The 12,561-nt window shown below is 34.9% G+C and overlaps 1 long non-coding RNA gene across 1 annotated transcript; it reads left to right on the top strand.

The window, feature by feature from the left end:
* Nucleotides 1–2,478: 2,478 nt before the first annotated feature.
* LOC108373938 (uncharacterized) lies at nt 2,479–12,155 on the top strand. The gene is made up of 3 exons (XR_001849003.1): nt 2,479–3,273; nt 9,944–9,947; nt 12,145–12,155. It is a non-coding gene; the product is annotated as an uncharacterized LOC108373938 (long non-coding RNA).
* The last annotated feature ends 406 nt before the right edge of the window (nt 12,156–12,561 follow it).

A 12,561-nucleotide genomic window follows, 5' to 3' on the forward strand; every position in this document is an offset into this window, starting at 1 on the left:
CCTCCACAAAAAAAATCTAAAAAATCAACGGTAATTAACGGTTTTAACGACTTGAGACTTGCACTTTCTTAGACTACAATTTAATGGACTACCGAACAGCATACCCGAAAATTTTCTAATATTTATTTATAATTTGAAAATTTCGATGACAATTTTCGGAAGTTTGGTTAATATTTTTTGCAAGCCTTGAAACTTTTATTATTGTGGTTTCTGTTACAGATTGAATTATAATTTAAATGAAAATTATTAAAAATAAAAAAAAATTTAAAATAATTATTTGTAAACAATATCATTTTGATTTCGTTTCTAATTAGTTGAACACAGGTGTACATACATACTTAAATATGGCGCAGGCAGAAAATGAAGGGCACACGCTCTCCCACTTTCGCAAAAGCACTCATAGACAGTCAGTCATACACATTCACAAATAAATTTTTGCGATAAGGCAAGTAGAATTTATCGTGTGCGAAGTAAACAAGAAGCAAGAAATGCAAAAATAAAACAACAAAAGCAAAGTATATATAATTAACAAATTATATCAAAACAACGATAAAATTAAACAATATATAAGTAGTCGACGGCACTGCATTAGTCATTTAGCGAATTTTTGCATTTCTCTATCTAATTTCTAAAGAGCTACCAACGGTGCCACCCTGGCCATGTCCCTTCTACCATTTTTTCAAATTATTGTTGCTTTTCCACAATAAGTTTTCACTAAAAACGGCCTCAAGCTTATAAAAACTGTTGAATATAATTGTTATAAGGCCATAAAAATAACAAAAACACATAAACAAAAACTTTATAAAAAAATCAATAAAGCAATGTTATGTCAATTGTTTAAGGACATTGAGTATACATATTTATACATACATACAGTGTTGGGCATATCTATCCTATCGGACCAAATTCAAAATGATGTTTACCACTTATGTTAATTTATTAGTTTTTAAGATATTTCAATTAAAACAGAGTTCATTCCCTACTAAATACTATTTAAAGGGTTGTTTGCAGCTTCCAAGTAAAACGAAAAATTCAAATAAAATAACGCACAAGAAATGGTAAAGAAATTTTCTACTATGAAAATTTCTTACATCAGCTTGCAGCTCTCAAGAAAAAAATATTAGGATATCTAATTCTTCAAGAAAATTTACAGCAAAAACTTAGAATCCAGCTCTTAAGAAAAATCATAAGAAATAATTTTCATTATTTCTGTTGCTTTAAAAAGCACTTTGCCTTTGCTGTAAATTTTCTTGAAGAAACAAATATACGAGCATTTTTTTCTTGGGAGCTGCAAACTGATTTAAGAAATTTTGATAGAAGAAAATTTGTTTTCCATTTCTTGTGCGTCATTTTATATGAATTTTTCGTTTGTTTTGAGAGCTGGAAGTAGGCCTAAAAGCAAGGTACATTTTCAACCAATAGAAAAAATGAAAACTACTTCTTAAGAGCTGCAAACAGCCCTTAAACCTGAGCTTCAAATTTTGTAGAACACTGAAATGAAAATTCATCAAAATTTCAAACTGTTTTCTCAGAAGTGTTTATAGGCCATTTAATTTTAGTGTAATAATGTGCAAATTTAAAGTGACTAAAATTACCGTTCAATTTTTAAAATTTTTTTGCCGAACGTGTTGCGGGAGCACTTAAAAGGGGAAAATTATAAGCAAAATTGTAAATGGGATACGAAAATTTTGGTACTTGGTCGAGTTGGGTAACTAAGCGGGGACGCATATATAGAGCTCACATTACAATATTGATTGACTGTCAACCTGTTCGGACGTATTTTTTAATCGCTCCGCCGAGAAATTAATAACTCACGTAAAGCAAAGAAAGAAAAAGAACAAAACCAACGCGAAAAGACAATACTAGGCATATATAAGCTTTCTGCTTATTTGCTTATAATTATAAACTACTTTTTCCGAATTTTCGCAATGCCGCGAAAAGTTCATCTACATGTGCCAACATACAATAAAATAGAACCAGCTCCGGCCCATCGCGCTTACCGAATAATAAAATAAGTACCAAGTGCGGTGAAATAAATCTTGCCGTAACAGAAGCTGACCGAAAGCATTCAGCTGATCGACGAAATGCGTACTTTTCGTTCGTTTCCCCAACAAACAATGCTGATCGCGATAAATCGTTCTCCCCCTCCCCCAAACCTCGTGCATTACATCTTGGCATGCACAGTCGCCAATGTCTCTGGTAGACCAATTTGTTCTAACGCAACAACAAAGCACTACGAAAATTAAGCCCACAACAGCAAAAATATGCAAATCCGTCAAAAATAGCAAAAACGAAAACCACTGACATTAACCCTCTACTGGGAAATAAGTTTGCGCGATTGTGGACAAAGCCAAACTCAAACCGCCCCTAATTTATTTACGAGAGCAAAACTGTAATGAGCTCGTGAATAAATTAATCAGCTTATTGGAGACAATACGTTCCACGTAACGTAAATTATCGAGTACAACATTAAAGAGACCAAACTTCAGATTCTAACTGAAGAAAATTACCGGTTGGTAACCAAACACCTTAATGACGATAAGAAAAACTTCTATAAGTACCAGCTCCAAAGCAGCAAAGGACTGCAAGTAGTATAAAAAGGTATAGAATCAAGTGTACCCACATGTGATATTGCTCATGCTCTAGAGAAGGCAGGATTTGCTGTTAAAAATATTGTCAATATTATCAACATAGGAAAAATCGCTCAGCCTATGTTTAAGGTTGAACTTTAGCCACCCAATCTACAACTTACGATACCTTCTACACCGAAGAATAACAGTGGAGGAGCCCAACAAGCGAAACGGTCCCGTACAGTGCACAAATTGTCAAGAATTTGGGCATACCAGAACATACTGCACCTTGGGTCCAGTCTGTGTTACCTGTGGCGACATTCACGTTTCCGCTTCCTGCAAGGCTTTCAAAGCTGATGTGGCTGTAAAGAAATGCAGTAATATCGGAGGTAACCGCACCGCCAATTACAGGGGATGGCCTGTATACAAAGACTTAAACCCCCCCTATTATGAATTCATAAGATGCATGATAAACGCTTGCATTCTGTTATTCTCTGTTACGAATCGATGTTGTCGTATGAAATCCGATAGTAAGCGTAGATGATTTGTGTTAGTTCACAATGAAAAGTGAACAAAAACCCCAGCCATTCACAACAATACATCTGTCGGGGCCTATGAAAACGATAATACGATAACTGATTTCATACGATACGCTTGCAAGCGTTTATCGTCTATCGTATGAAAATTCATAATAGGGGGGAGAGTCTCGAATGAAACAGCGCAACACAGCCGTACGCTCTTCCACCACTCCAACTAGCTCTCATGCATACCAACACCTCACGCCATCAACCACTACACCAGAAGCCTTTTTTGCCAACGCGCAGCGAGGTCCCACCGTTTCTTTTACCGACGCATTAAAACTAACAACGCAGCCAAGCACGGTGGAATCAAACTCCAATCCAGAAAATTTTTTCAAAGGAATAATACTGAGCAAATGCCGCCGAACCCTCCGCTTGTAGCATAGAGGAGTGATATTGAATCTTAACCAGTGTATGACTCTATTCATATCTACTATGCAAAATATGATTCAAAAAATTATAGCCCATTCAATTTTAGTGTAATAATGTGCAAGTTTAAAGTGGCTAAAATTACCGTTCAATTTGTAGAATTTTTTTACCGAACGTGTTGCGGGAGCACTTAAAAGGGGAAAATTATAAGCAAAATTTTAAATAGGATACGAAAAATTTAGGTACTTAGTCGGGTTGGGTAAATAAGCGGGGATGTACTTAAGAGATGGGCTTTCTTCAGATTGCGTTAAAGAAGAAAGTAGCGGAGCCATCGCTCACCAACCTCACAGCTACTGTATAAAGCTGCCAGTAGAAAACTGAAACAAGCAGTCAAACGTGCAGAGGATCGCAACTGAAAAATACTCTCTATGGAAATCGCTAAAATACTTCAAACCTCCAGTGGCTATGGAAATGCCAATTAGAACTTGGGCTCGTAGTAAGCAGGAGATAGCCAAGTATTTTTCACACCATTTAAAGAATGTGTTTCAGCCAAACTGCCCAACGAATAACTTCAGGCTGCCATGGTTAATCAAAAATACAAATGAGCTATACACACCTAGAAAGACGACTTCTTTAGAAGTAAAGGCTATAGTAAAGCAGCTTAATCCAAATAAATCGCCGGGTGCTGATTTTATAACTCCGAAAATGCGAATAGAGCTACCGAACGTTGCACTAGCAAATTTTTCTGGCCTTTTCAACGCTATCCTTAAATTCAATTACTTTCCGAAATCATGGAAAAGGTCGAAGATAATCATGATAGCCAAACCTGGAAAAGACGCAACGGATCAATAAGCTTACTGCACTGTCTCCATGAACGCAATTTGACACCAGCACACCAACTTGGCTTCCGAGAAAAACATGGTCAAATTGAACAAGTTAATTGAATTACAAATTAAATCAGAAGGTCAAATGTCCTCAGTGGGTATTGCTCTGAAAATTTCTCGATGTGGCACAAGCATTCGACAAAGTGTGGCAGGACGGTCTTATATATAAAATAAAAAAATGGACACCGCCGAAATTCCACAAAATATTTGAATCATACAAATCTAACAGAAAATTTGCTGTAAAAGTATCTAAATTCACTTCAAAAGACATGTTGATAACGGCTGGCGTTCCTCAAGGTAGTGTACTCGCTGTACTATGCTGTATATCATCTACACTTTAGATATTCCAACTAGCAAGGATATACTAACATCCACCATTGCTGATGATACTGCCTTAGTAAGTCGTAATAAATGTCCCAATAGAGTTTCAAGAGTACTAGAGGAACATTTACTACGCATAGAAGAATGGAAGTGTAAACATGCAACATTTTCACTCAGACCCCAAGTATGCCCCCCAATTAAATTAAATAATGTCAATATTCCACAAGCCAATGAGGTGACATATCTAGGAATACACTTGGATAGGAGACTAACAGCGCAAACACATATCAACCAAGATTACACAAATTAAGCTAAAGTCAGTTAGCGTGCACTGGCTGAAACTAGATTATAAAGTACTTATATATAAAACAGTCATTAAGCCTATATGGATGTCTGGTATACAACTGTGAGGTACGACCTGTGCAACCAACATTCCAATCTAAAACGCTAAGGGCCTTAACGGGAGCACCGTGGTATGTCCGCAATGAAAATATACATACGGACCTTGGTATACCGATGGTTAAATCTGTAATCGACAGCAGCAGAGAAGAATATAAAATAAAACATGGTAACCACAGCACAACAAATATAACACGCCTGAAAGAAGAGATCTACCAGCCTTTTGTTGAGCGACGTTAAACCAGCGGGGCTCAACCCCAGGGTTTAAGCTACATTATTGTAAATTAGACGTAAGATTTTTTAACTTGTTGTTAATAGATGTAAAAGAAGCAGATCCAACAAATAAATGCACGTATAATAAAAAAATAAATTGACGCATATATAGAGCTCGAATTACAATCACTTAACTCAATTAACTCGAGAAATCTGTCTTTAACCTTACGAGCTAACTTATCCATACATATGTCTCGCAACCAAAACTAATCACTTTTTGCTAGAAACGTCAGTCAATTTGTCGACTATCAGAGAAAACTGTGTTGTTTTCAATTGATGCACGATTTTTTGTTGTTGTTGCATTACCCAATAAATCTGCTAATTCAGTTATTTTCGTTTTTCTACAATTTATTAAATTTGCAATCTTTGAATCACAGCAGCGTTCTTTTAATAGTTCCGGTAAATAATCCATAAGCACGAAGGGCAAATTGTGGCGTATCAAGAACATCGCCAATGTGAGTTCTGTATGTTTCATGAATTTTGTAATTTCTTGGTTCCTACAAGAATCAATTTAAGCTGATGTTTTTTTCTCATTGCGCTTCATTGGTCGAATTGCTTGCAATCACGCGCTTCTTTTCTACAAATCTGTATAATATATTTATATTTATATGAATACCAATTTTGTACGTTTTCTTATTTTCCTACTAATGGGTAAATACTAGGGATGCCAATCCCGGGATCCCGGAATCCCGGGATACCGGTGTTTTTTTTACGTCTCGGAAATTTTGAAATATCGAATTGATAGTAAGAATTTGTTTATGAGTTTTGAAGTATGATTTTTGTAAAATGCCGTTTTGACTGCAATTAACAAAAAGCTTGAAGAAGATTTCAATGAATTTACTCATAGCGTCGCTAATGTAAACGAAACAGAGAGTTTTAAGGAAAAGTTAGATAATTTTTTAGATCAATCTACTCAAAACTTTCTCAAATCGAAAAACTTATAATTTGACCGACGTGCTGGTAAAAGAAGTTCAAACATTTTGTAATGGAGGAGATAGGGGTCATTATCTTTCTGTCTACCTTTTGACAGTTCAGCCTAAAGGTGTTGATGCCGAAATATATTTTTCATCAGTAGGTTTTTTATGTAAAAACTGCAGGTCAAGCTCAGAAAACTCCGCTTTGAATGCTTTGCTGCTCTTACGAAAATATTTTAAGTGCAATAATAACAACACCGGCAAAAAAAGGGGTGTGTGTTTTTAACCAGACCCAACTACCAACATGTATTTCGACCCGCTGAATCCGATTTTGAGATCCGTAAATAAATAAATCTTGTAAATTGAGAAAAAATTACAAAAAATTCTCCATTCGCCATTTATTTATAGAGTAGAATAAACATGTTTAGAGAAATTGTTTTAGTATATTTTTGTTTTATGTTTTTTTTTATTAATCGTCACTTTAAAAAGTACCTGGTATTTACATTATTATTTGTGATGTATACGTTCCTCAATCACATGGTTTTTTAAATGCAATTAAAAAAATGTTTTACTTTAAAATTTGTCTGATTTAATAAATATCGCTAGCGTCCAATATTGCTAAGTCCCAATTTAAAAATTGTACAGGAGAGGAAAAAACTTCGTATAGCCATTTTCTTCAAGTATTTCGCAAAACTTTGAATACAACATTTTGCCTGTTTAAAGCAAAGCAAAACTCCATACGAATCGGAGGGATTCGATATTTATTAAAAGATTTCGAACTTTTTTGGCCTTGTCGAATTTTCGGAGCTTTTTTTGGCCTTAGCAAATTTTCCTTTCATTGAATATTAACGAGAAAACATAAAACAAGGACCTTTACCTTTTCGAAACGATGCAATTTTAATTTATCTAGCCTCCTATATCAAAATATGAATTTTCATTAAAAGTGAAGTTAGAAACTCTTCACTCTAAGCTAGCGATATATGAATTTTACAATCAGTTTATGTTATACCCAATGCTAACTAGAGATGGCAACTTATATTTCGGTTTCATATACATACCTATGTACCAGGTTGTTGCGAATGTTCGCATTCGCATTCTCAACCGCGGAGCTTCCGCATTAATTTTAACATTCCCAAGTGCACCGGTAAAACGTATATCTTGCAAACAAAATAACAATTTGTAGCCAATATTTTTTGCATTTGGTCGTGGAAGTATTTCTGTAACAAAACTGGCCAATTTTGATAAAAATCTCTTCAAACATATTATTTCTTAAGCTGTATAGCCGACCAGTCTTACAAGTTCCCAAATCTACTGGACCTTTGACGTACGTCAAAGAGAACATAGTCCTTTAATAATATATATATTTTTTTTGTTTTCTGTGCTTTAAATACCTGCATTTTGATTTGCTTTTGATGTTAAATACCGTCACCTTAATTCACAAAAGCCCTAACCAGCAAATTTTTTATTTTACAGAAGCAAAAAACAAAAATCGAATCATTCATACGGATAGGGCATTTTAAAAAGTGGCAGTTATATTTGGTACCAACACTTTCAAATTTTTAGTGAAGGTGTATATTACAATATCCTACCAAAAGCTGTGCTGTTTCGAAAACAGCGTTCATTAGGGCCTTTGTGAATTAAGGTAACGATACATTGGTTTCAATCATTTCAAATGGGGCTCTTTGGGGAATTTATTTTAAGAAAAATTTTTAAAACAGTAATTTTGTTTACTCGTCGGGTAAAACTTTCCCCCTATGTCTCCCTTCTTTGCAATTTAAAGTCAAATAGTAAGCTCCTTCAATTGGGATTTCCAGCAGAAATGGGCAACGTCTGGCTATAAAGAGAAAAGGCTATAGGTCTGACCTTTAATTAGATATGAATTACGTAACTATCTGAGACCCTGATCATCCATGATTCCAATAATTAAAATGCTTATAAAAACGGGGTACTTTAAAAAAAAAAACAATATTCTGATCCGATTCGGCTGGCATCCACGACTTTTTGTTCAAAATTCTAATTTCTGCTAAATAATAATCTATTTTCCATATCCACCTATTTAGCTCGCTATAGGCACAAATTTTTCAAACCAGTCGCAGAGCAAACAAAGTATTAAAAATCAATTACAAGAACTAAATTCAAAAAAACGGTGATAACGGTACAGGTTCCGCAAATTCTGAAACAGCCAAAGGAATGAGTATGAAAGTATATATGAAATTTATACTTATATAGATATATGTATCACCAGAAAATACTGAAAATTTTCCCTCAAACAATACGCTCTTTAAAATATGTTTATGCAAGTGTTATATATATAATAAATAAATAAATTTTTTAAAGTTTCAGAAATTGTACTTTATTTACATAAAACTAACAAAGAACTCAAACATTTTTTACCGACTTCAAAAAAAGGAAGGATACCAATTCTTCGGAATATTTTTTTCTTTTTTTTTATGTGTGCTACCGCATAACTTTAGACCACGTGAACCGATTTCAATAATTCTTTTTTTTATCGGAAAGATGATACCTCAAGGGTCAATTTGGTTTAGATCCGATCATTGGATCATGAAGAAATTAACGGTACTCCTAAATTTGTATATGAAAATTGAAGTCGGTTGTGGTTTTGCTTAAAAATTATTTGTTTAATGAAAAGTTCTATAAACACAGCAAGCGCTCAACAACAGAATTCGAGTAAAAAATGAATTAACACATTCCATGGGATTTTTACACTTGTATGTTCATTTTCCTTGATTTCTGTTTTTTCACGATTGCTTAATTTTTTTAATATTAGGAATACCGAAAAAATTAACTGAACTTGTATTTTTATTATGTAGCTCATTGTGGCGGAACGAACTCGAAGTTAGCAAATCAATTCTTCGAATCCTTGTTAAGTACATATCAGTGGTAAAATCTTTTAGGCTTGCATTGCATATTTTTAGGACGATGTTTTCATTCGCAGTGAAACTTTTAAGAGCTCTCAAGAAAAACGAAAAATTCATATAAAATGACGAACAAGAATTGGAAAAGAAATTTTCTTCTATAAAAACTACTTAAATCAGTTTGCAGCTCTCAAGAAAAAATGCTCGTATATTTATTTCTTCAAGAAAATTTACAGCATAAGCAATGTGCTTTTTCAAGCAACAGAAATAATAAAAAATGTTTCTTGTAATTTTTCTTGAGAGCTGGATTCTAAGCTTTAAGATACAGTTTGTATTTGAGGTTATTATCTTTACCCACCCCTTGTGTGCGCTAATGAAATGAAGAATTGTTTTTAAAAAGCTTTAGAAAAACCTGGCTTGTAATCGCTGTTTAAAAGACGATCTAGATTCTTCAAGTGAAGATGAAAGTCAGGAGGATCCATCCGACGTTTTCAGCGACGATGCAATTCTCATTACTTTTTAAACCCGAGCGCACATGTGCACAAGGGTATTATAATTTTGTTCACATAACGGTTGTTTGTAACAGCCAAAATGAATCAAGACAGATATAGAAAAATGTATACATAAGTGATCAGAATGAAAAGAGAAGTCGATTAAGCCATGTCTGTCTGTCCGTCCGTCCGTGTACACGATAACTCAAGCACAAACTGAGATATCTCAACGAAATTTGGTAAGTAGGTTGCCCTTTACCCAATGTAGGTTGGTGTTGAAAATGGGCGAAATCAGACTGTAACCATGCCCACTTCCCATATAACGGTATTTTCGAAAAATGCAGAAACTACGATAATTCAGTAAATATTCAATCGAAACTTTTGACAATTAGTATATGAAGAGGAATTATGGTAAAAACTAATATTATTATATAATTTTTGGTAAATAGGCTTGACCCCGCCCACTTATGATGAAATGCTGTATCTCTGTAGTCGCTTCACCAATCGCTAACCAACTCAGTCCGAGCCTTGCTTCGGGCCCAACTAAGAAATCTGTTGAAAATATTTAAAATCGGACAATAACTACGCCCACCTCCCATATAACGGTAATATACCGAAACACGAAAACTGCGATAAATCAGTAGTTATTGAAGCTAATTCACTCAACATTGACGATAGCAATAATCACTTAGCAGAGAACTTGATTATTATAAATTTTTGGACAATGGGCGTGGCTCCGCCCACTTATGACCACCAATATGTATCTCGGTAATTGGTGCACCTTATAATCTTGGTACGGAAAAGCAATTTGTTGCAAATTATTCATATCGGGCTAAAACCCCTTCCCGTATAACGGTAAATTTCAAAAAATACGAAAACTCCGATATTTCAAAAACTGATAACACTAATTTACTCGAAGTTAATACTTGCAACAGTCTCTTAACAATAAACAAGACAGATAGACATTTAGGAATTGGGCGTGGCACCGCAAATACAATAATAATAATCATAGATTGGCGCTTACACATATAATAGTGTTGGGCCGAGTTTCTCCTCCGACTTGTGGCGTGCGCCTTGATGTTGTCACACAAAACGGAGGGACCTACAGTTTTACGCTAGCTATTTATGTCAATTGTTTAAGGAAATTGAGTATACATATTTATACATACATGATTGACATGATTGAGTATACATATTTATACATACATACAGTGTTGGGCATATCTATCCTCTCGGACCAAATTCAAAATGATGTTTGCCACTTATGTTAATTTATTAATTTTCAAGATATTTCAATTAAAACAGAGTTCATTCCCTACCAAATACTATATAAAGGACTGTTTGCAGCTTCCAAGTAAAACGAAAAATTCAAATAAAATAACGCCCAAGAAATGGTAAAGAAATTTTCTACTATTAATATTTTTGTCTTGAGAGCTGCAAACTGATTTAAGAAATTTTGATAGAATAAAATTTCTTTTCCATTTCTTGTGAGTCATTTTATATGAATTTTTCGTTTGTTTTGAAGTAGGCCTAAAAGCAAGGTACATTTGCAACCAATACAAAAAATGAAAACTACTTCTTAAGAGCTGCAAACAGCCCTTAAACCTGAGCTTCAAATTTTGTAGAACACTGAAATAAAAATTCATCAAAATTTCAAACTTTTTTCTCAGAAGTGTTTATAGGCCATTTAAAGTGACTAAAATTACCGTTCAATTTTTAAAATTTTTGTGCCGAGCATGTTGCGGGAGCACTTAAAAGGGGAAAATTATACGCAAAATTGTAAATGGGATACGAAAAATTTAGGTACTTAGTCGAGTTGGGTAACTAAGCGGGGACGCATATATAGAGCTCGCATTAAAATATTGAGTGACTGTCAACCTGTTCGGACGTGTTTTTTAATCGCTCCGCCAGAAAATTAATAATTCACGTATAGCAAAGAAAAAAGAACAAAACCAACGCGAAAAGACAATACTAAGCATAAATAAGCTTTCTGCTTATTTGCTTATAATTATAAACTACTTTTTCCGAATATTCGCAATGCCGCGAGAAATTCATCTAAATGTGCCAACATACAATAAAATAAGAGCAGCTCCGGCCCACCGCGTTAACGAATAGTTAAATAAGTACCAAGTGCGGTGAAATAAATCTTGCCGTAACAGAAGCTAACCGAAAGCATTCAGCTGATCGACGAAATGCGTACTTTTCGCTCGTTTCCCCAACAAACAATGCTGATGGCGATAAATCGTTCTCCCCCTTCCCCAAACCTCGTGCATTACATCTTGGCATGCACAGTCGCCAATGTCTTTGGTAGACCAAGTTGTTTAAACGCAACAACAAAGCACTAGCTTAGCAACAAGCACAGTAACAACGGTGAGCGCAGCTCTCACAACAACGACTACAACCACGCCTTCAGCAATGACAGCTGTTTACGCCAACCCCTTTCATCTTAAGTATATTTATTGATTAGAGAATTTCACTTGTAGATGTCGCTGTGATCCAAGCGGGAACAGCGGTTTCGCCTTCTGCGATCACCCAACACTCTGCCACTTTGGAAGAGAACTCCGATAAACCAAGTAAGGTCCTCTAACAACTCCTACATTGTATATACTTTTATTACAGAATTTATTGTATACACACATATATATATATATAATAAAGTGGCCGTTAGGCACTAATATATATATACATATACTAGTGAAAAGTGTGAAGTATTTTATTTCATTTTTGAGCGAGTTTTTTGCGGTTTAATTCAACCTCGAAGGACTTTAGGGATTCGGCACCTCCTCGACCCTCGTTTGCCGCGTCCCGAACATGGTCCTTCGAGCCCCGAGGTTCAGTGGTACAATTGACGTTTGTTTTAAAATTTTGTATTGTACAATGGGCGTT

Source organism: Rhagoletis zephyria, unplaced genomic scaffold (assembly GCF_001687245.7).
Source record: "Rhagoletis zephyria isolate East Lansing unplaced genomic scaffold, Rhagoletis_zephyria_1.1 Rzeph_scaffold_07165, whole genome shotgun sequence".
In the NCBI taxonomy this organism is placed as follows: Eukaryota; Metazoa; Arthropoda; class Insecta; order Diptera; family Tephritidae; genus Rhagoletis; species Rhagoletis zephyria.